The sequence below is a fragment of the Saccopteryx bilineata genome, chromosome 2, assembly GCF_036850765.1.
Source record: "Saccopteryx bilineata isolate mSacBil1 chromosome 2, mSacBil1_pri_phased_curated, whole genome shotgun sequence".
Taxonomy (NCBI): domain Eukaryota; kingdom Metazoa; phylum Chordata; class Mammalia; order Chiroptera; family Emballonuridae; genus Saccopteryx; species Saccopteryx bilineata.
In genome coordinates, this window is record NC_089491.1 from 65429923 (window position 1) to 65454874 (window position 24952).

Consider the following 24952-nt stretch of genomic DNA (forward strand, 5'->3'; position numbering starts at 1 on the left):
ATTGATTTCTACTGACAGTTACTCTAACTTGAAATAATTTTTAGATTTTTGTTATGCTTAATTTTAGTTTTATTTCTTTAATTTTTAATTAACATTTTATTTTATTTTTTAGTGAGGGTGGGGAGGCAGAAACAGAATCTCGCATGTACCTGGACCGGGATCCACCCGGCAAGCCCACTCTAGGGGGCAGTGCTATGCCCATCTGGGGTGCTTGTTTCGTTGCAACCAGAGCTATTATTTATGCCTGCGGTGGAGGCCATGGAGCCATCCCTAGCACCTGGGACCAGCTCTCTTCTAATCGAGCCACAGCTGCAGGAGGAGAGAAGAGATAGATAGATGGAGGCGAGAGGGGTGGGGTGGAAGAGCAGATGGGTGCTTCTCCTATATGCCCTGGCTGGGAATTGAACCCAGGACATCCACACGCCGAGCTGACACTCTACCCCTGAGCCAGCTGGCCAGGACCGTGGATTGTCTTTTATCAGTTCGTGAAGCTCTTTGGATACTCCTTGTTTGACAAGTGAATTAAACATATTTTCTCTCAGTCTGCCTTTTCCTTTTGTTTATGATTCATTTCTCTAGAGAAATAAGAAATTTAAGATAATGGATCTTTTTCTTTATTTTAGAGGTAAAAAACTTGATTGACTTCAGTGTCATTAATGTATAATATATAGAGACTTGTTATGTAAGATAGTATAGAGAAGGGCAGACCATGGGGAACTGGACAGTGCATGTCTTGCCTAAGGCATTGAAATTCAAGTGGGAATAAAAAATACCACTGTATTAGCCAAAGAAAAAAAGGACTTAGACAACTAAGTTGTGTGACTTTTGTTACATGTATTTTGGGTTTTTCATTTTGCATAAGAAAAATTTTCTATTCCAGGTAAAAGTCATCTCAAAGGTTCTTTCAATATTTTGATTCCTTTATATTTTACATTAAATATTTAATTTATATACAGTATACTTTTATGTAAAGTATAGGTTTAGCACAGTGTTGTTCAACCAGTGTGCTACAAGAATTTTTAAATACTTGACTATTCAGTCAGAACACTGATCTCTTTTCCCTTAAGTTGTCAAATAAAAAAATGACAATAGCCAAAGCAACAATAGCCGTCTGGTGTGAAAGGATCAAAATTATATCTATTTTTTTTTTGTCAGATTGAAAATATATAATTTGGGTGTGCTGCTGAATTTTGGTAGTTTATGTGCCATGAGATGAAAAAGGTTGAAAATCACTGGTTTAGCATGTTTTCTCTAGTTGTATTGTCAGTTATGCCAGTGCCTTTTGTAAACAAATATGCTTTATTATTGTATTGAAATATTATTATATTAAGTTCCCATATATACTTGGTTTTATTTCTAGATGCTGTTTTGGTCCACTGACCTGACTGTGTATAACAATACTATTTTGGTTTTAAATGCCTATCATATACATTCAAACAGAATTTTTTTTTTTTTTTATAAATTTTTATTAATGTTGATGGGATGACATTAATAATTCACGGTACATATATTCAAAGAAAACATGTCTAGGTTATCTTGTCATTAAATTATGTTGCATACCCCTCACCCAGAGTCAGATTGTCCTCCGTCACCCTCTGTCTAGTTTTCTCTGTGCCCCTCCCCCTCCCCCTAACTCTCTCCCTCCCTCTCTCCTGTGTCCTCCCTCCCCCCACCCCTGGTAACCACCACTCTCTTGTCCATGTCTCTTAGTTTCGTTTTTATGTTCCACCAATGTATGGAATCATGTAGTTCTTGTTTTTTTCTGATTTACTTATTTCACTCCGTATAATGTTATCAAGATCCCACCATTTTGCTGTAAATGATCTGATGTCATCATTTCTTATGGCTGAGTAGTATTCCATAGTGTATATGTGCCACATCTTCTTTATCCAGTCTTCTATTGAAGGGCTTTTTGGTTGTTTCCATGTCTTGGCCACTGTGAACAGTGCTGCAATGAACATGGGGCTACATGTGTCTTTACGTACCAATGATTCTGAGGTTTTGGGGTATATACCCAGTAGAGGGATTGCTGGGTCATAAGGTAGTTCTATTTGCAGTTTTTTGAGGAACCACCATACTTTCCTCCATAATGGTTGTACTACTTTACATTCCCACCAACAGTGTATGAGGGTTCCTTTTTCTCCACAGCCTCTCCAACATTTGCTATTACCCGTCTTGTTGATAATAGCTAATCTAACAGGGGTGAGGTGGTATCTCATTGTAGTTCAAACAGAATTTAACAGTATCTATATTTTTAGGAACTATCCATCATTTGCTTTTAATTTTGTTTATAGGAGATACATATGTTTTTATGTAATAAATGAGATTTTTGCATCTTCCTAGACACTGTTCCTCCTCATTATTCCAAAAAGGAGTTCTTTTATACTATTACAGCTTTTGTACATGTATTTTAGATGAAGAAAAAGTATGTATATGTACAAGTAGAGAAAGAGCAAGTAACCAACCACTTTTTGTTTACCATCTTTTGGTTTAATGTATCAGATTCACAGGGGACTTTTTACTCCAACAAACACTTCTAAGTTTTGGATAATGAAAGTATATAACATCTCCCCTCTTACAACCAAATTACTTTGGTTTTAAAGCATTCAAAACCCTGTCTTGACAAAATTTATCCTATGACTTTAGACTAAATGAGTTTAATTTAATAGTCTTTACCATTACTGACTTTATAGACATTTTAATCTAATATTTACATTCAGTTGAAGTGTGTAGCATAATAGATTTGATGGTGTGAATGTAAGATAAAAACATTTAAGTAGCTATCTTTTTTTTTCTGACTAAGAGAGAGGGACAGATGGGGACAGACAGACAGGAAGGGAGAGAGATGAGAAGCATCAATTCTTTGTTATGGTTCCTTAGTTGTTCATTGATTGCTTTCTCATATGTGCCTTGATGGGGGGGTGGGGGGGCGGGTTTACAGCAGAGTGAATGACCCCTTGCTCAAGCCAGTGACCTTGGGCTTCAAGCCAGCAACCCCGCGCTCAAGCTCATGAGCCCGGCCTCAAGCCGGCAACCTCAGTGTTTCAAACCTGGGTCCTCTGCGTCCCAGTCCTATGCTCTATCCACTGTGCCACTGCCTGTTTAGGTAGTAGCTATCTCTTTTTAAAAACTTTTTTGTAAGTTAATTTTGCTGTTATATCTAGAATCCATTTTTCTTATGCTGTGTGAGGAGGACATTCCATTTTTGACAAAATGGGAACACTCACTCTTTAAAGACCATACAAAATATATGAGAAAGAAAAAAAAAAAAGAAAACTTTTGGTTTGTTCTGTTTGATGTAATTAAGATTAATGTAATTTAGTTTTCAAGTGGAAACTGAGGAAGAACAAGTTCTGAACTAATAATCCAGATCTGACATCGTATCATCTCTTTTTTCACCTTTTGTGCTCTTTAAATAATAGTATAATGTAGTATGGATATGTTCCACCCTTATCCTCTGGCAACTTGTGTGTGCTTTAGCAAACTTGTTAGTATTTGCATTTCTACCTGCTGACTTTTTTTCTTGGAACTGTAGGAATCCATGCTTCCAGTGCTTGTGGCAGGCCAGAAGTCACTCAGCCAGTGACTCCCAGGGTTTGGTATCGTATAAATACTATAGCTGCCCTGGGTGGGATAATTCTGAGACATATTTTACACTGTTTTCTTAGAGCTTTTCTGAGGGATTAAGCCAACTGTAGTAGCTGATTTAAGAGTGCAGTAAATTGGCTGTCTTCTCTTCCCTATCACCTCTATTTCCTTGTTAATGTTACCTGAACTTCAAAACTAATGTTTCATTTGAATCCTGTACCAGGTTTTGCTTCTAGGAACATTTAAACTAAGACATCATGTCTTTGGTGGTAATGTGACCAACTTCAATAAGAAGTTTTAATTTTCAGCAGTTTCTTTTTTCAACATGTATTAATTACCATACATTTTAACTCTCAAAGCCTGTATGTTTGGAGGAAAAAAGAAAATAAAGGGGGGGGGGGGAAGGGACAAATAGTTCCAGCATTGTCTTGTATGAAAAGTTGGGCAAGTGCTAATCTCCGGGTGAGATTATTTCAGATAGGTTGTCCCATTCAATCCTTATAATATCTCTGAAATAGAGGCTGTTATTTATATTTTTTAGATGAGATTAGGAAACTGAGGCTTAGAAGGATTAAATAATTTCTTCAGAGTAAGAGCACTGGGGTCAGGATTCAAACCCAGTTCAATTTTAAGTGTCTCCTAAACCAAAGATTCTTCCCTTTATTCTTTTCATTTTAGTATTATGACTTTTTTTGAAATATTCTTAATATATAGGAAGTCAGGAAAAATAGAATAATTAATTTACCTGTATTTACCATTCAGTTCTGACAGTTTTTTGGCCACTTTTTACTTTAGATCTTTTTTTTTTTTTTTTGAGAAATAAACATTATAGATAGAGTTGAAGCTCATCTACCTATTTCTACTCCTGTATCTCTCCCTTTTACCTCACTAGAGGTGCCCACTAACTTGGAGTTAGTATCATTGTCATGCATATTTTAAACTTTTACTACATATGTATATAAATAAGTAATGTACTATTAAATTGAATTTGAACTTTAAATAAATGGTAAAATGGTATCATGCATAAATATCGATCAACAAATTTGTAATCCTCACATATTTTTGTGACATTTATCCATGTTTTGATACCTATAGCTCTAGTTCATTCATCATTAAATTGATGTATAGTATGGTATTTGCATTGTATGAAATTCTACAATTTACATATTTTTTCAACTGATGTACATTAAAGTTACTTGCTTTTTTATTATAAATAATGCTATTCTGAAAATTACGTACTAGTTTATGTTAAGCCTAATCTGGAGGGACTCAAAACATTGAAGACATGAACAAAATCCGTCGAGTACACACCAAAGCTTTATTGTCTAGCTTGGCCAAGCGGCGGCAACTCCGACAGAAATCTGAGGGAGAGCGTGCCGGCCCTTTGTTCTACTTTAGTTTTTATAGTTTTGCAAGCGGGAAGTATAGAAGCAAAATTTGCAATTAGGTGCCCTTTACCACTATTGGTTATAGTCATATGCCCTTTAACATGATAGGACCATGTTCAATTTGCAAGCCATACATCATTTTGGAGAAAACAAAATTTACAAGTCAACACAATGATAGAAAGATGTCTCTTTACATATTAAGAGACATTCCTATATTTTCTAATGTTTATCCGCTATCTCTTTGTCCAGAGTCACACACTTTAACTATATGCATTCACATGGGAGAGGTAGTTTCTATGGGGACAAATGCCCGCAAACGGCTCATTGCTATAAGAAAGGGTTTATTTTGGCTTTTCTCTTCCTGCATCTGGCTAGCCATTCACCCCTTTCCCCACAGATGTGGTGGAATGTCAGGGAATCCATGTTTTCCTTCCCTTCGCATTTACAATACAATGCCAAGGGCCATCCTGGTTTTATGCCAGTCACACAGTACAGAGATCATTCACAAAATTTCTCTGCACACCTTAACCCAAATTAATAAAATGTTCTTTAAGCCTCTTAAAATATTAATATTGATTCTGTAGCTTTTGGTACTTTACAACACCTGTGGGTGAGGTGGCGCAGTGGCTCCTCAGGGCTCCTCAGTTTATTTCTCTAGAGCTATACTAGAAATGGAATTTTTGGGTTGTAAAATAGGTATATCTTCAGGTTAATTAAAGGTAGCGTAATTGCTTTTCAAAACAAATTTTTTGAAAGGTTCTTCTGCTTTATGTCCTCTCTATGACACTTGGTCTTTTGAGACTTCATAATTTTGCCAACCTCATGGGTATGATTTGGTATCTTATTTTAATTTATATTTTCTTGTTCACAAGTGGGATTTACTATTTTTTATATTTATGTATTCATATCTTTTACTTTTTTTTCAGTTGGGGTTTCTATTACTTACTTAGATTTTGCAGTTTCCTTCTTTGAGTTTGTTCAGCTTATCATCAGTAAGAATTAGTGCCATTTTGTCTCTGTCAAATTGAGAAAAATGTCTTTTTATTTTGGTTAATCTTTCTGTAGGGTTTTGTTGTCTGTCTCTTCTAAGTACTGTATATCTTTTTTGTAAAATTTATTTAGAAAATTAAATTTAACAGGGTGACATTGATCAACAGTATATAGATTTCGGGTAAACATCTCCACATCAGAACAGTCAATTATGTTGTATACCCATCACCCAAAGTCACATCATCCTTCATCACCTTACAATTTGTCCCTCTTTATACCCAACCCCTCCCCCTCCCCCACATCCCTTCTTGCTCTGGTAACCACTGCACTCTTATCTATGTCTGTGAGTCTCAATTTTGTATCCCACCTATGTGTGGATTCATACAGTTTTAGCTTTTTCTGATTTACTTATTTCACTCAGTATAAAGTTATCAAGGTCCATCCATGTTGTCGTAAGTGATACTATGTCACCGTTTCTTATGGCTGAGTAATATTCCATTGTATATATGTACCACATCTTCTTTATCCTGATTAAAAAAGATTCAATCTGATGTCCTTTGTCATATGTAAGGTAGGTTTAATTGGCTTATTTGTATATACTGACATTTGGACTTAAAATTTTTTTACTATATTTTTGTTTGTCATTTTCTTTATATTTTTCCTTTTTGTAGATTATAAGTCTTTTCTTTTAGTGGTTACCTTTAACATTTTTGACATATATGCTTAAATAAAACCTTTTACAGCAAAGTTCCAAGTTATTGAGTAAATCTCCTACTAAGTAGGCAAGGAGGAACCAAATACCGTCTATCTTATTCTAATGTAAAGTTTCACCTTTATGTGTTTCTTTTTTAACAAGCTTTTTTTTAAGTCAATTTTGGTGATTACTGTTGTAACTGAAATGCTTTCTGTCTGAATTCTGTTTTCCTTTCATAAAAACGTATCTACTGCCTGACCTGTGGTGGCGCAGTGGATAAAGCGTCGACCTGGAAATGCTGAGGTCGCCGGTTCAAAACCCTGGGCTTGCCTGGTCAAGGCATATATGGGAGTTGATGCTTCCAGCTCCTCCCCCCCTTCTCTTTCTCTGTCTCTCCTCTCTCTCTCTCTGTCTCTCCCTCTCTTCTCTAAAATAAATAAATAAAAATAAATTAAAAAAAGTAAAAAAACCCCATATCTACTAATAGTTCTTTTAGTAAGAGTCTGTGTGTGGTTTAACATCTTTTCTTTATATGGCTTTGAATGTCTGAAAATACCTTTTTCCCCTCACCCTTGAAAAATGTTGTTTCCTGGATTATTTTCTGTCATCAATTTGAAGATATTACTGCATTGTCATCTAGTATTGATTATTGTTGAAAAGATGCCAGTTTAATTTTTATTCATTTGTAAATAATCTGCCTTTTGTCTTTGGTTGTTATTCACCTTTTTTCCTTATGTATGATATTCTAAGGTATTATAGTTTGCCTATGGTATATCTAGATGTGAATTTTAAAAGTTTATTTTACTCCATTTAATTACTGATAATGTCTTCATTTGGTTTTGGAAAATTTTCAGCTATTTCTGTTTTCAATGTTTGTTCTTATTGATTGCCTAGTAGATGCATACAGAGGTCTTACAATCTTTTCTCTGTCTCTTAATTACATTTTCAAATTTTTGTTTTGTTTATAGTTGCTGCTGTCTGGGTGAATGCCTTAGTACCATCTTTCAGCTTATTATTCTCTTCATCTCTATCTAGACTATCATTAACTCATATATTCTGCTGAAATGATTTTCTTTTATAATTTCTTGTTCTTTTCATGAATGTTAATCTTTCCCTTATATATTTGAGCATCATCTTTCCCTTGTATATTTGAGCATCACTAAAATATTTATTTTGAAGTTTCTATCAGACCATATTATTTCTTTGACCTTGAGTAGGTTAAGGTATTGATATTTATAAAAAGTTCCCTGTGTTATTATAACTTGTAGGCTGAGGTGTAAACCATTGCTCTAAATTATTTCAGTATGGAGTACACTGTTTTAACTTCATTATAAAGATGAAAGAAGTCAAAGGAAAAAATGTGAATACTAAGGACCCACACAGTGTTAAGATTAGACTGGCAACAAACAATTAGAACTAATAATTGGCACTAGAGATTATAAATTAAATAAAAAGTAAACTGGTATCTTTAGTAAGTTCTTAAATTGCATTTTATTCTTGCAGATCAATTGTTCGAATGAGTGTTGTAAAGGAGAGTGTTTCGTTTGATTAGATATTTTAGATATATAATAACTCTGGGCATCCAAGAAATACTTTGTTTTAGATATTTTTAAGTATAATTGGTGACATTTTGTTTTTTGTTTGAATATAAATGAATTAAACTGTTAATGTATAATTATATTTAGAGATTAGTAGCTTCAAAAGAAAAAAATTTGTAAATTTTATGACATATCTTTGCTTTTACACCTATGTGAAAAAAAATTATAAATCTTGGATATTATTTTCTGATATTTTTGTTTGAATAACCTGAAAACACTCTTTTAAGAAGTACTAGATAAAATATAACAAAATCCTATAAAAAACCTTTTTTCAGGTAGAATTTTGAACATGCAAAAACAGACATAATAGTATAATATAGTAATCACGCAGCCTCAATGGCTGTAATTACCTATAGTTAGTTCTGTGCCATCTATTTTCCCTACTATTGTGTTATTTTGAAGCACATTGTAGACATCATTTCTTCCATTATTATTTCTGTATGTACCTCTAAAATATAAGAACTATTTTTAATATGAAAAAAATCATAATTCTTTTATCTTTATACATTAAGCAAGCAATCAAATTTCTAATTATCTGATATATCATAAAATGGTTTTTCTTTTTTATAGTTTTGTTCCTTTATTTTGGCTTTTAGATTCCATTGTTGATAGGTATGTATTTATTGCCATTTTCTTGTTAATATTTTTTATCTTTTTTTCTTCTTCTTCTTAAGAACCTTTAACATTTCCTGTAAGACTGGTTTGGTGGTAATGAACGCCTTTAGCTTTTTCTTGTCTGGGATACTCTCTATTTTTCCTTTGATCATAAATGATAGCTTTGCTGGGTTAAAGTAATCTTAGTTATAGGTCCTTACTTTTCATCACTTTGAATATTTCTTGTCCATCCCTTCTGGCCTGCAAAATTTCTGTTGAGAAATCAGCTGAGAGTCTGTGGGACCTCCCTTGTAGGTAACTAACTGCTTTTCTCTTGCTACATTTAAGATTCTCTCTTTGTCTTTAACCTTTGACGTTTTAATTATGATGTGTCTTAGGTGTGTGCCCCCTTGGGTTCATCTTGTTTGAGACTCTGAGTTTCTTGGACTTGTGTGTCTATTTCCTTCACTCAGAGAAGTTTTCTGTTACTACTTTTTCAAATAGTTGCTGAAAAGTAGAATCAATTCTTTTTAAAAATTCTTTAAAAATTTTTTTCTATTTATTGAGAGAAAGAGAAACATCGATTTGTTGCTCTATTCATTCATGCATGCCTTAATTGATTGTTATATGTGCCCTGGCCAGGGATTGAACCTGCAGCCTTGGAGTATCAGGATGACACTCTAACGCAGGCTTGGCCAACAGTTTTTACCCCCAGGCCAGATTAGAAAGAAAACTTTATTCATGGGCCAGATGAAATATTAAAATTAAAGAATGTTAAATACAAAAATGATTCATTTAAGTAAACAATTTTATTATGTAATTTGTTTATGAGTAAATGTAAGTGAGTGAAAAATATTTTAATATATTATTTTAATAAAAATATTTTTTAATAAAAGTATAATTACATACCGTATAAATATCCAAACTGTATCACAATCAATCAAAACATTTATTTAATAGAATGAGCTTGAAGGGGTTATATCACAAATAAAACAATTATAAATATTTTGTTTTACAAACAGCCTGGACATGTTTTCAGTTATCAATTGCAGCTATTGTCTATGCTATGACGCCACTTGATTCAGCACACTTGACCACAAAAGTAACGAATTGTTTGACCTTGAGTGCGTACTGGCAAACTCCACCTAAAAGAATGTGGGTTTCACATCTCCGCTAAATGTCAAGTAGTTCATACTGAGTACAGATGAGTACAAAAGTTGTAAATCCTTATAATGAATTTTTTAAAAAAATAAAAAGTATTGCGAATCCATTTGACAAATTATTGAAAGTTAACCCTAGATTAGTCACACGTGGAATTCTTTTCCATGTTTCACTATCTTGTTAAATTTCTCGATTTCCAGTAATCAAAGATGCTTTCACTTCTGAGTAGCTGAGATTTTAAAGTAGCGGAGAATATTAAAAATTTAATCATGGGTCACATAAACTCATTACGTGGGCTGGATCCGCCTGAGGGCCATATGTTGGCCATGCCTGCTCTAACCAGTTGAGCTACCAGGCCAGGGCAATAGATCCAAAGTCTTTTCACTGATGATTTTTGTTAATGATATAGTGTTCCTATTAACATTGACAGGAAGCTCAAAGTAGACACTCTGCCCTTGTACAATTCATGTTATGTAACTTTTCTTGGCTGTCTCCTTACTTGTATGTTTGATTATAGTTTAGAGAGATTAGAGAGATATTGCATTAGATATAATTAGTCAGATGTACACTTGAATGTATGTTTGGGTAGGCAAATATATGGTAGAAACCAATTAGCTTAAAGTAGTCATGAGAATAGGTAAAGACAATTAAAAGGTTTGTTTGGATGCTAACAGGTAACTGGGGGAATTGTTTAACATTTCTTATTTTTTCTAAGAATAGGCATACTTTGAAAAAAAACAATTTGAGTCATAATCCACACCATAAAATCCACCCCAGCCGTACATTTCTGCTTTAAATTGAAGAACCCAAACTAGAATCTATTGAATGTAGATAGATGTTCAGAATGAGTCATCCCAAGATGTGCCTGTTTGCCGATGATTTTGAGCTAAAGACAAGAGAGACTTCAGGCTTAAGAGAACTTTTACTCCTCATCCCTTAACGACTGGAAGAATTTAAATTAGCAGCCTTGCCCATAATAAGAGATTATAAGAGATAACTTCTGACTTATCTATATGCACACACTACTAGTTACTGAGTGTCTGCTCCTTGTATTGTCTTGCAATGACCTTCCTCCCCTGGGAAGCCCCAAGGTGCCTTACCTCATCCTTTACTTAGAATGCCAGTATACCTCATTTTAACTTTCTGTCCCTGGACCTCTCATGTGTGTGGGGTCTCCTCTCATGTTTGTGGGTCTTTGACTCTTTCATGTATGTGAGGTTCCCTTGTGCATGAAATTAATTTGATTTTCTCTTGTTAATCTGCCTTATGTTGATTTGATTATTTAACCAGCCAAAAGAACCAGAAAAAGGAGGAAGGATTTTTCCCTTTCCCATTAACATAAGTAGTGGAAAACTTTATTTATTATTGATTTGAGAGAGAGAGAGAGAAAAAAGAGAAACATTGATTTGTTTTCCACTCATCCATGCCCATTTATTGGTTGATTCCTGTCAGTGCCCCAACTGGGAATCAAACCTACAACCCTAGCACATCAGGATGATGCTCCAACCAACTGAGCTACCAGGCTAGGGCCAGAAGTTGTTTTTAGATATTATTCCCAACAGCTTTAATAGTAGATTTTCTACTTTTCTTAAACCATTCTCAAAGAACTTTTTAGGTTTATTAGGTGAGGGCCAGGAATTATGGAGGTAACAACCTTTTGTCTTCTGGAATAGTATTATGGACAAAGGAACAGAAGGTAATGGTTTTCCATGTTATTTAGAAATATTTTAATTTTGCAATATTGGGAGATTTTCTAGATATCCTATTAATATTACTTTCTTTTTTAAAATTAAGAGAACGAGAGAGAAATTGATTTTAAGCATTAATTCATTGTTTGATTCTTGTATGTGCCCTACAACCTTGGTGTATCGGGAAGACGCTCTAACCAACTGAGTTACCTGGCCAGGGCCATTATTAGTTTCTAATTTAACTTCATTAAGGTTTAAGAACATAAATTTATTTATTTATTTATTTTTGTGTGTGTATGTTTTTCCAAAGTTAGAAGCAGGGAGGCAGTCAGACAGACTCCCGCATGCGCCCGACTGGGATCCATCTGGTATGCCCACCAGGAGGCTATGCTCTGCCCATCTGGGGCGTTGCTCTGTTATGCCGGAGCCATTCTAGCATCTGAGGCAGAGGCCATAGAGCCATCCTCAGCACCCGGGTCAACTTTGCTCCAATGGTGCCTTGGCCACGGGAGGGGAAGAGAGAGATAGAGAGGAAGGAGAGGGAAAAGGGTGGAGAAGCAGATGGGTACTTCTCTTGTGTGCCCTGACCAGGACTCAAACTCTGGACTTCCACATGCTGCGTCGATGCTATACCACTGAGCCAACCGGCCAGGGTCAAGAACATAATTCTTATAAATTCAGCCTTTTCAAATGAACTGAAACTTACTGTAGTTTATACACCATCCCAGTATATGGTACAACTTAATGTGAATGTTCCATGTACACTTGAAGAGGTTATGTCAATATAAGAAATGTGTAAACCTATAGAGAATTTTTATAAGAGTTTATTTGAGCCAAACTGATCACATGCCAGGAGCAAGATCTCAAATGCTTTGCCACAGTTTTCCAGTCTCTTTTGTGCATTTCGAATTAAGGAAGGAAAGATTACCTGGAGGTGGGGAAAAGGCATTACAAGGGAGTTAACAAGATTATGTACTCTTTTTAGGGTTAATACCCCCTTTTAGGGGTATTACTTCTGGCAACTTCTGGTATTTTAAAGAAGTGTTCATCTAGATCAGGGGTCCCCAAACTACGGCCCACAGGCCGCATGTGGCCCCCTGAGGCCATTTATCCGGCCCCCGCCGCACTTCCGGAAGAGGCACCTCTTTCATTGGTAGTCAGTGAGAGGAGCACATTGACCATCTCATTAGCCAAAAGCAGGTCCATAGTTCCCATTGAAATACTGGTCAGTTTGTTGATTTAAATTTACTTGTTCTTTATTTTAAATATTGTATTTGTTCCCATTTGTTTTTTGATGCACAAGAACAATGGACAGGGCTGGTTTAAACCTTTCACTGAAGAAGATAAAGACCTGGGGTAAGACCCACCATGACCTGCCCAGTTAAGAATTTATGATCAGATCACCCTGTGAGGTTACTTTCCATAGAACCCACTTTATTCATGCACACCATGAAGATATTCTTATTTTTTTTCTGAAGTATTTATTACCTTTGAATAATTATCTATCTCAAATTAATATTTGGGTAAGGTGTAAAGCAGAAGTCAAGATTTTTCTTCTCCCATCTCGATTACCAACTAACTGAGAAACATTTATTGAAAAGACCAAGATATTTTCACCAGTGTAGTGACACATCTCTTATAAACTAGGTGACCTTATATGAGGATATTTCTTTGAACTCTATTTATTTCATTTGCTACTTGTGAATATTTATGCCAATACCAACCTAACTTAATTATTATGACTTTATAGTAAATTTGATGTCTGGTAGTATAAATCCTTCAAGTTTGCTTTCAGGATTGTTTTGGCTATTATTGTTATTTTTTGTTTTTCATATAGATTTTCGTTTCTAGATTTCCAAAAATATGAGTTACTAAAATTTTGAGACTTGTCTGAATCTGTAGATCAATCTGGAAAAAGAATTAATGTCAGAACAATATTGAGTTTTCCTATATATATATTTTTTTCTTTTGAGAAAGAGAGTGAACAAGAGAGGAAGATATGGAGAGAAAGAAGGGATTGCTGGGTCATATGATAGTTCTATTCTTAGTTTTCTGAGGAGCCATCATACTTTCTTAAATTATGGTTGCACTAATTTGTATTCCTACCAGCAGTAAATGAGAGTTCCTTTTCTCCACAGCCTCTCCAACACTTTGCTGTTACCTGTCTTGTTGGTAGTAGCCATTATAACAGGTTGTAAGGTGGTATCTCATTGTAGTTTTGATTTGCATTTCTCGAATAGCTAGTGAAGATAAGCATATTTTCTTATATCTGTTGGCCATTTGTATTTCTTCTTGGGCGAAGTATCTTTTTATGTCCTCTCCCCATTTCTTAATTGGATTGCTTATTTCTTGCTGAGCTTTGTGAGTTCTTTGTATATTTTGGATATTCGGCCATTATCTGAGTTGTTGTTTGAAAATATCATCTCCCATTTTGTTAGCTGTCCATTTGTTTTGTTGTCAGTTTCTTTTGATGTGCAGAAGCTTTTTAGTTTGATATAGTCTCATTCATTTATTTTGCCTTTACCTCCCTTGCCTTTGGGGTCAAATTCATAAATTGTTCTATACGGCCAAGGTCTATGAGTTTAGTGCCTATGTTTTCTATTATGTAACTTATTGTTTCAGATCTTATGTTTAGGTCTTTGATCCATTTTGAATTGATTTTTGTGCAGGGGGGCAAACTGTAATCAAGTTTCATTATTTTGCATGCGGCTTTCCAATTTTTCCAGCACTGTTTATTGAAGAGACTTTCTTTCCTCTGTTGTATGATTTCGGCTCCTTAGTAGAAGATGATTTGACTATATACCATATATATGGTTTTGTTTCTGGGCTCTCAATTCTGTTCCATTGGCTATGTGTCTTTTTTTTTTTCCCCCCGATACCATGCTGTTTTTTTTTTTTTTTACAGAGACAGAGAGAGAGTCAGAGAGAGGGATAGATAGGGACAGACAGGAAGGGAGAGAGATGAGAAGCATCAATCATCAATTTTTTCGTTGCAACACCTTAGTTCATTGATTGCTTTCTCATATGTGCCTTGACTGTGGGCCTTCAGCAGACCGAGTAACCCCTTGCTCGAGCCAGCAACCTTGGGTCCAAGCTGGTGAGCTTTGCTCAAACCAGATGAGCCTGTGCTCTAGCTGGCGACCTCGGGGTCTCGAACCTGGGTCCTCCGCATCCCAGTCCGACGCTTTATCCACTGCACCACCGCCTAGTCAGGCACCATGCTGTTTTGATTATCGTGGCTCTGTAGTATAATTTGAAGTTAGGTATTTTAATACTTCCAGCTTTGTTCTTTCTTTCTCAGTAGTGCTTTGGCTATTTGAGGTTTTTTTATGTTTCCATACAAACCTGGTGATTTTTTGTTCCATTTCTTTAAAAAATGATATTGGAATTTTGAAGGGAATTGCATTAATTTTCTATATTTCTTTGGGTAATATGGCCTTTTTTTTTTTTTTGTATTTTTCTGAAGCTGGAAACGGAGAGAGACAGTCAGACAGACTCCCGCATGCGCTTGACCGGGATCCACCAGGCACGCCCACCAGGGGCGAAGCTCTGCCCACCAGGGGGCGATGCTCTGCCCCTCCGGGGCCTCGCTCTGCCGTGACCAGAGCCACTCTAGCGCCTGGGGCAGCGGCCAAGGAGCCATCACCAGCGCCCGGGTCATCTTTGCTCCAATGGAGCCTTGGCTGCAGGAGGGGAAGAGAGAGACAGAGAGGAAGGGGGGGGGGTGGAGAAGCAAATGGGCGCTTCTCCTATGTGCCCTGGCGGGGAATCGAACCCAGGTCCCCCGCACGCCAGGCTGACGCTCTACTGCTGAGCCAACTGGCCAGGGCGGGTAATATGGCCATTTTAACTGTGTTGATTCTTCCAACCCATGAACATGGAATATTTTCCTATTTCATTGTGTCTTTTTCAATTTTCTTTAATAATGCTGTATAGTTTTTAGTATATACATACTCTACATTTCTTATTAAGTTTATCCCCAGGTATTTTATTTTATTTATTTATTTATTTATTTTGTTGTTGTTGAAACTGTAAAAGGGATTATTTTTGTGAGTTCATTTTCCAAAGTTTCATTGTTGACATATATGAAAGCAGTAGACTTCTGTATATTGATTTTGTATCCTGTGACCTTACTGTATTGGTTTATTGTTTCTGTTAGTCTTTCTGTGAAGTCTTTGGGGTTTTCTATATATTGGATTATGTCATCTGCAAAGAGTAAAACTTTTACTTCTTCTTTTTTGATCTGAATGCCTTTTATTTCTTCCTCTTGTCTGATCACTCTGGCTAAATTTTCCAGCACTGTGTTTAATAGGAATGGACATAGTGGGCAGCCTTGACTTGTCCCTAATTTTATAGAAAAACCTTTCAGTTTTTCACCATTTAGTATATTAGCTGATAGTTTGTCATATATGGGCTTTATTATGTTGAGATATTTTCTCTGTACCCATTTTATTGAATGTTTTGAACATAAAGGAATGTTGTTTCCTATTGAATGCCTTTTCTGCTTCTGTTGATAGGATCATATGATTTGTGACCTTGTTTTGATGACGTGGTGTATAACGTTAATCGATTTCCTTATGTTGAACCATCCTAGTGCCCCTGGAATGAATCCCACTTGATTGTGATGTATTATTTTTTTTAATGTGTTGTATTTGATTTGCTAGTATTTAGTTTAGGATTTTTGCATCTGTATTCATTAGAGATATTGGTCTGTAGTTTTCTTTTTTTGTCCTTGTCAGGTTTTGGTATGCAGATTATGTTGGCCTCATATAATATGTTGGGGAGTGTTGCTTTGTTTATTTTTTGGAAGACTTTGAGAAGAATAGAAATCAACTCTTCTATGAATGTTTGGTAGAATTCACTAGTGTAGCCATCTGGCCCTGGACTTTTATTTTTGGGGAGGTTTTTGATAACTGTTTCTATTTCCTCCTTTATTATGGGTCTATTTACATTTTCCATTTCTTCGTGACTCAGTCTAGGAAGATTGTATAGTTCTAGGAATTTATCCATTTCTTCTAGATTGTTGAATTTAGTGCCATATAATTTTTCATAGTATTACACAACAATCCTTTGTATATCTATGATATCTGTGGCAATTTCTCCTCTTTCCTTTTAGATTTTGTTTTTATGAGTCCTTTCCCTTTTTTTTTTTTTAGTGAGTCTGGCCAGGGATTTATCAATTAATTCTTATTGATCTTTTAAGAAAACCAGCTCTTTGTTGTATTAACTTTTGCTATACAGGTACTTTTTCTATTTTCTGTTTCATTTAGTCAGCTCTAATTTTTACTATTTCCTTTCTTCTGCCGATTTTGGGTTGCCTTTGTTCTTCTTTTTCTCTTTATATGTGATATTAGGTTGTTTACTTGGGATCTCTCTTGTTTCTTGATATAAACTTCCCCTTTTTTATTAATTTTAATGCAGTGACATTGATAAATCAGGGTACATATGTTTATTACTGCTTTTGCTGCATCCCAGAAATTTTGATATGTTGTATTGTCATTTTATTTATTTTTCTAATTTTTATTTATTTTTTTACAGAGACAGAGTGAGAGTCAGAGAGAGGGATAGATAGGGACAGACAGACAGGAATGGAGAGAGATGAGAAGCATCAATCATTAGTTTTTTTGTTGTGACACCATCATTGTTCATTGATTGCTTTCTCATATGTGGCTTGACCGTGGGGCTACAGCAGACTGAGTAACCCCTTGCTTGAGCCAGGGGCCTTGGGTCCAAGCCAGTGAGCTTTGCTCAAACCAGATGAGCCCATGCTCAAGCTGGCAACCTTGGGGTCTCGAACCTGGGTCTTCCTCATCCCAGTCCGACGCTCTATCCACTGTGCCACCACCTGGTCAGGCTGTGTTGTCATTTTCATTTGTCTGTATATATCTTTTGATCTCTGCTTTATTCTTTCTTTGACCCAGTCATTTCTTTAGAAGTATATTGTTTGATTTTCACATTTCGGTGGGTTTCTTTACTATCTTTTTGCAGTTGAATTCTAATTTCAAAGCCTTATAATCAGAAAATATACTTGGTATAATTTCAGTCTTCCTGAATTTGTTGATGTTAGTTTTGTGGTCCAACATATGGTCTATCCTTGAGAATGTTCCATGCACACTGGAGAAGAATATAATCTGACATTTTGGGAAGAAATATCCTATAAATGTCTATTGTGTTTATTTGGTCCAGAATCCCATTTAAGGCCGATATTTCTTTATTGATTTTCTGTTTGGATGATCTATCTAAAGGCATCAATGATGTGTTGAAATGTCCAAGTATGATTGTGTTTCTGTCTGTTTCTATTGTTAGATCAGTAGTAGATGTCTTATACTGTATATTTTAGTGCTCTTTAGTTTGGTGCATATATATTAAGAGGTATTAGGTCTTTTTGATATAATGTCGTCTTTATCATTATGAAATGTCCATCTTTGCCTCTGGTTACCTTTGTTGTCTTGACATTAGTATTGTCAGATATGAGTATGGTTATACCTGCTTTTCTTTGGATATTATTTGCTTGGAAAATTGTTTTTCAACCTTTCACTTTGAATCTACTTTTGTCCTTGCAGCTTAGATGTGTCTCTTGAGGGCAGCATAGGGTTGGGTTTTGCTTTTTGATCCAATCTGCTTCTCTGTGACTCTTCATTGGTGAGTTCAGTCTGTTTACATTTAGGGTAATTATTGTCACTTGAGGATTTTTTGCAGCCATTTTGTTTTCTGGTAGCTCTGTGTTCTGTTTGGTTCTTCTCTTTTCTGTTTCTGTTTGTTGTTTTTGTTTGGTGGTATTCCATACTTCTTTCCCATTTCTTCTTTTTTTTTTAAGCTGTGTGGTTCAGTAGTGGCTTTTTTATGGGTGGTTACAATTAAGAAAAATATGTTCATATATACAAGAGTCCTTCATCATGTAAGTGCTTCTGCACTCCATCCTCCTTTGCTACTGCAGATCTTTGTCCTCTCTGCTTTTATGTTATTGTTGTCACAGATTATCCTTGCTTTTATTGTGACCTTGTTGAAGCTTTTACTTGTAGTTTTGATTTGTTTTTTCCTTTGTGTCTGGTTGAATAACTGCCTTTAGTATTTTCTGATGTGGGTGTGTTCTGGTGATAAATTCCCTCAGCTTCTGTATGTCTATAAAAGTTTTAATTTCTCCTTCATATCTGAAGGATAACTTTGGTGGATATAGTATTCTTGGCTGGTAATTCCTGTCTTTCAGTACTTGGAATGTTTGGGTCCACTCTCTTCTGACATGTAGAGTTTCTGCTGAGAAGTCTGATGATAACCTAAAAGGCTTTCCTTTATATGTTATAGTCTTCTTTTCCCTAACTGCCTTGAGTATTCTTTCTTTGTCAATGATTTTTGAAAATTTTATTATGATGTGCCTTGGAGTAGGTCTGTTTGGGTTTTGGTAACTCGGCATTCTGTTTGTTTCTTGGATTTGAGGCTCTAACTCTTTTCATAGGATTGGGAAATTCTCATCCATTATTTGTTTGTATAGGATCTCTGTTCCCTTTTCTTCTCTTCTTCTTCAGATATATCCATTATTGTTATATTGCTTTTTCTAATGGAGTCTGACAATTCTTATAGAGCTCTTTTTGTATTTTTCATCTCTAGTTGCCTGTTTTTGATGTCACTGGTTCATTCCTCTGTCTGGCTTGTTCTATTAGCTAAACCTCAGTCTTTAATTCACCTATTGAGTTCTTCATCTCTCTTTTTTTTTTTTTTTTTTTTTTTTTACAGAGACAGAGAGAGGGACAGATAGGGACAGACAGGAATGGAGAGAGATGAGAAGCGTCAATCATTAGTTTTTCGTTGGGACACCATTGTTGTTCATTGATTGCTTTCTCATATGTGCCTTGACCGTGGACCTTCAGCAGACCGAGTGACCCCTTGCTCGAGCCAGCAACCTTGGGTCTGAGCTGGTGAGCTTTTGCTCAAAGCAGATGAGCCTGCCCTCAAGCTGGCAACCTTGGGGTCTCGAACCTGGGTCCTTGGCATCCCAGTCCAACGCTCTATCCATTGAGCCACCGCCTGGTCAGGCTTTATCTCTGTTTTTAATGTTTCATTCTCCTTGGTGAGGTATTTGTTTTGTTCATTAATTTGTTTTCTGAGGTCATTATGTTGCCTTTTGGTGTATTCTCGCATTTCATCGAGGATTTTCAGAATTTCAATTTTGAATTCTCTATTATTTAAATCCAAGGCTTCCGTGTGATTGATATTTTTTCTGGAGTTTTTCATTTTCTTTCTGAAATATGTCTTTTTCTTGTATAGCCTTGGTATTCGATTTTTTCTTCCTTGATGTCATTGGAAATATTTGAAAGAAAAATACAATAAAATATATAAAAATTAAAAAATTTTTGACAAGAAGAAAAAGCACAGGAAAAAAGATCGAAAGGAAAGAAATAAAATAATAAAACACCCACTAAGAAATAGGAAAAAAAACATAAATATTAAAAATGAAATTCAACAATGATAAAGAGAAAAAAGAATAAAAGGAAAAACAGAAAAAAGGGAAGAAAGAGTGAAAAAAGGAAAATAAAATTTTGTTTTGAGAGGTTTCTTCCAGTAGGTGTCACTGTATTACAACTTTTAACTCTAATTCCTAAGCTGTCTGCTGAGATATTGGTGTCACAAGGATATAGGGAGGGCTGCAGTTGTTTTCTTGGGGGTGGGGGGTGAGGCGTGTTGTGGGAGTTTTATGGCTTCGGCTTTACCATTTTAGCTTTCTTGCTTTACAGCTCTAATCATGGTGATTTCAGGCTTCTGGGTGCTTTTTCCCACTTCTCAACAGACCTGGGGACTGGCCGTTGAGCACCTCTGCTCTTCAGGGGAGAAAGAAGGCCTGGAGAGCTAGCTAGGTATGGGGTTTGTCTCTGCCACTCTCTGTACCCAGAGGTGAAGGAGGCAGAATCTGGGGGGCTTGGGAGCCATACTTTTGCTTTCTCTGTCTCTGCCAAATACAGGCTGCAGGCAGACCATGGGAACACGGGGTGTGACTCTGTGCTCTAGTTGCTTTGGTTTACCTCCCCCTCTGTCCCTCTATCTCATTGCTCCTCCCAGCAGAAGGAGACCCAGGTACTCCAAGTTTCCCCCTCTCTACCCCTCATCAAAATCCAGAGAGCTGGAGCTTCCCTTTTCCTGGTAGTCCAGTAGAGAAAAAAAAACCCAACCCAGTCACTCCAGGTTTGTCTCCTCTCCTTTGCAAAACCCACTGTTTTGTCTTTGCTCCTCTTTCACCCTGTCCCACCTTGAGTGCCTTTGGTGTGTGGATCTTTCAGGTGCACCTGTGAGCCCAGTGGGGTTTCTTCGCTGCATTATAGTTCTTATAGTTCATTGGAAATTTCAAGGGTAGATATTAGGAGTATGTCTCATACACCATTACTCTGATATCATCTCTAATATTCTACAAGTGTTTCAATAGACTTATTTCTAAATATTTGACTTTTATGTCACTACTGTAAATGGTACTACTGTTAAATCTTTGTTTTTTAATTTTTTTTCTGGTGTATAGAAATTCAGTTCATGGTTATATATGGATCTTGTACTCAGTGCCCTTAGTAAATTCATTTAGTAATTGTTAGATTCTTTAAATAGTTTTACATTGAGTTATATTATTACCTGTGAATAATAACTATTTACATCTTCCTTTTTAACCATTCTGAGCACTTCTTTTTCTTGCCCTATTGTGCTGACTAGTTCCTGTACTACAATGTTGAAGTCATGATTTTAGACATCCTTATTAAATTTTGTACTGAAGAACAATGAGGGCAACATTTAATTCAATATATTAATTCAAGGTTTTTTTGCATTCTATTTTTTTTTTTAATTTTTAAAAATTTTTTATTTATTCATTTTTAGAGAGGAGAGAGAGACAGAGAGGGAGAGAGAGGAGAGAGAGACAGAGAGAGAGAAGGGAGGAGCTGGAAGCATCAACTCCCATATGTGCTTTGACCAGGCAAGCCCAGAGTTTCGAACCGGCGACCTCAGCATTTCCAGGTCGACGCTTTATCCACTGCACCACCACAGGTCAGGCCTAATTCAAGGTTTTTTATCATTGCTTTTTATCAGAATGAGGCAGTTTGGTTTTATTCCTATTTGCTTATAGTTTTTGTCTTGAACTGTGTTGAATTTTATTAAAGGCAGTTTTTTTTTAATGCATGAGCAAAGTGAGAAATTAAGAAAACAATTTCTATTATAATAGCATCAAAAGGAATGAAATGCTTAGGAACAAATTTAAACAAGAAGGTGAAAGATCAATACAATAAAAACTATGTGGATTGATGAAAGAAATTGAAGACATATAAATGGAAAGCTATTCCATGCTCATGGATTGGAGAAATTAATACTGTTAAAATCTTTCTACTACCCATAGTGAACTACAGATTAAATACAATCCCTATAAAAGTTACAATAGTATTTTTACAGAAAAAAAAAACAAACATAAAGTTTTTATGGTACCAAAGAAAGACCCCAATAGCCAAAGCAATACTGAGAAAGAAGAACAAAGCTGGAGGTATCACATAACCCAACTAATATGACAAAGTTATAGTAACCAAAACAGTATATATTGGCTAAAGTCACGTGTTGATCAATGAAACACAATAAAGCCCCAAAATAACCCATGCCTATATGGTCAAAGGAGGCAAGAATATATGAAAAGATAGTTTTTCAGTAAAATATTTTGGAAAAAATGGACAGCCACACATGCAAAAGAATGAAACTCAATCCCTGTCTTACTTACACCACACACAAAATCAACTCACAATGAATTAAGGACTTGAACGTAAGGCCTAAAATCCAAAAAGTCCTAGAAGAAAACATGGGTTTTTTGTTCCTTTATATTGTTCTTGGTAGTGACTTTTTTTTTTTTTTGTATTTTGTATTTTTCTGAAGCTGGAAATGGGGAGGTAGGTAGTCAGACAGACTCCCGAATATGCCTGACCGGGATCCACCTGGCACGCCCACCAGGGAGAGGGGGAAGGGTGGAGAAGCAGATGGGCGCTTCTCCTGTGTGCCCTGCCTGGGAATCGAACCCAGGACTTTCGCACGCCAGGCCGACACTCTACCACTGAGCCAACCAGCCAGGGCCATGATATTTTTTTTTTATTTGACACCAAAAATAAAGGCAACCAAAGTAAACATAATGAGTGAGAGTATATTAAATAGAAAAGCTGCTCGACAAAGGAAACCATCAACAAAAGAGAAGGCAATTTATGGAATGGGGGAAAGTATTTGTAAAATATATACTTGATAGGAGGATAATATCCAAAATATACAAGGAATTCAAACAATTTAATAGCAGAAACCCTAAGTAACCCAGTTAAAAAATGGTCAAAAGACTTGAAAAGACATTTTTCCAAAGAAGACATACAAATGATCAACAGATACATGAAAAGATGTTCAACTAGTTATCAGGCAAATACAAAGCAAGAGCACAGTGAGGTATTACCTTGCAACTGTTAGGATGGCTATCCAAAGGATAAGAGCTAACAAATACTGGTGAGGGTGCAGAGAAAAGGGAAGCTGTACACTGTTGGTGGGAATGTAAATTGGTACAGCCACTATGGAAACAGTATGGAGGTTCCTCAAGATATTAAAAATAGAACTGCCTATTGGTCTAGCAGTCCCACTTCTGGGTCTCTATCGTGTAGGAACTTAACTATTATCTTGAAGAGGTATTTTTACTCCCATGTTCATTGTAGCATTTTTCACAGTATTTGTTACCAGGTGAATGGGTCAAGAAAATATGATGTGTGTGCATGTACATGTTTGTGTGTACATTGGAATATTTATTATTCAGGACTTATAAAGAAATACACATTATTTGTGACAATAAGCCAGATAGAACAACAAATACTGTATAGTAATACTTATATATGAAATTTTAAAAAGAAAAAAAAATATGATTGCCAGTGGATTGGGGAAACGGAGAAATTGATAGAGGCTTACATACACATTTGCAGTTTTATCTGTCTTAAAGTATGACATAGTAACTATAGTTGAGTATACTGTATTATAATTTTAATTTTCTAAGAGAGTAGAACTTAAGTTTCTCTCCCCCTCAAAAGGTACACAGTGAGGTCAGTAAGGTGATGGATGTACTAATTACTTCTCTTTTTCTTTTTTTTTTATTGTATTTTTCCAAAGCTGGAAACGGGGAGGCAGTCAGACAGACTCCTGCATGTGCCCGACCGGGATCCACCCGGCATGCCCACCAGGGGGTGATGCTCTGCCCATCTGGGGCATCGCTCCGTTGCAACCAGAGCCATTCTAGCGCATTTGGCGGAGGCCACAGAGCCATCCTTAGCGCCTGGGCCAATTTTGCTCCAATGGAGCCTTGGCTGCGGGAGGGGAAGAGAGAGACAGAGAGGAAGGAGAGGGGGAGGGGTGGAGAAGCAGAAGGGCGCTTCTCCTGTGTGCCCTGGCCGGGAATCGAACCCGGGACTCCCGCACGCCAGGCCGACGCTCTACCACTGAGCCAACCGGCCAGGGCTGGATGTACTAATTAACTCAGTGGGCAGGGGAAATCTTTTTACAATATATACAGTGCAAATCATCATGTTGTGTACTTTAAGAATCTTACAATTTTATGTGTCAGTTATACTTCAGTATAGCTGAAAAATTCACTTTGCTTTGTTTTTATACATTGAAAGCCCCCTATTATTTGAATAAGTATTTAGTATTTTCTCAAATACAATCAAGTCCTGAGAGTTGAATATAGAACTGAATTTCACATTGCAATTCATTTACTCAATAATCTTTTTTCCTTAATATCTGTACTTAGTACAGTGCTTGAAACATAATATATGTCATATAAGTATGCTTACTATTATTCCCATCTTCTCCCTTTGTATTACACTGCTCATGATTTAAGCATGTTTGTCATACATTACTATGTATGGGGGACGTCAGATTTTTAGCTTTTCCAAATGTCAGTGTCATGTTTTAGCTGCCAGCTAGATTCTGGTGTAATTGCCCTACTTCCATTTCTAAATGAAAGTGTGTAAAATAGTAGTCCTTATTATCTTCACCTTCCAGTGTCAAAGGGCAAAGTTTTTCTCATTTATTTATTTCCATTAATGGTATTATAGTTATCACAAATTTGAAATCCTCACACTGTCTTCCACTTCTGGTTTCTCCAATATTTAGTCTCCAGGTTGTATCAAGTCTTCTTGCTCTTGCTTTACCTCTCATTGTGTTGCTCTTTCAGTTCGGGATCTTATACAGCATTGCAGTAGCTTTCTGACTCTTCATCATTTT

The 24952-nt window shown here is 36.1% G+C and overlaps 1 protein-coding gene across 4 annotated transcripts in view; it reads left to right on the plus strand.

The window, feature by feature from the left end:
* JAK2 (Janus kinase 2) overlaps nt 1-24952 on the plus strand; it is a 137593-nt gene that overhangs the window by 20177 nt on the left and 92464 nt on the right. Inside the window, exon 1 of one of the 4 annotated variants that reach the window (XM_066257199.1) lies at nt 21699-21718. The exons of the other annotated variants lie outside the window; for them this stretch is intronic. The gene's annotated coding sequence lies outside the window, so the exon portion shown is untranslated. Of the gene's footprint in view, nt 1-21698; nt 21719-24952 lie in introns of those variants that run through there. 4 annotated transcript variants of the gene reach the window in all.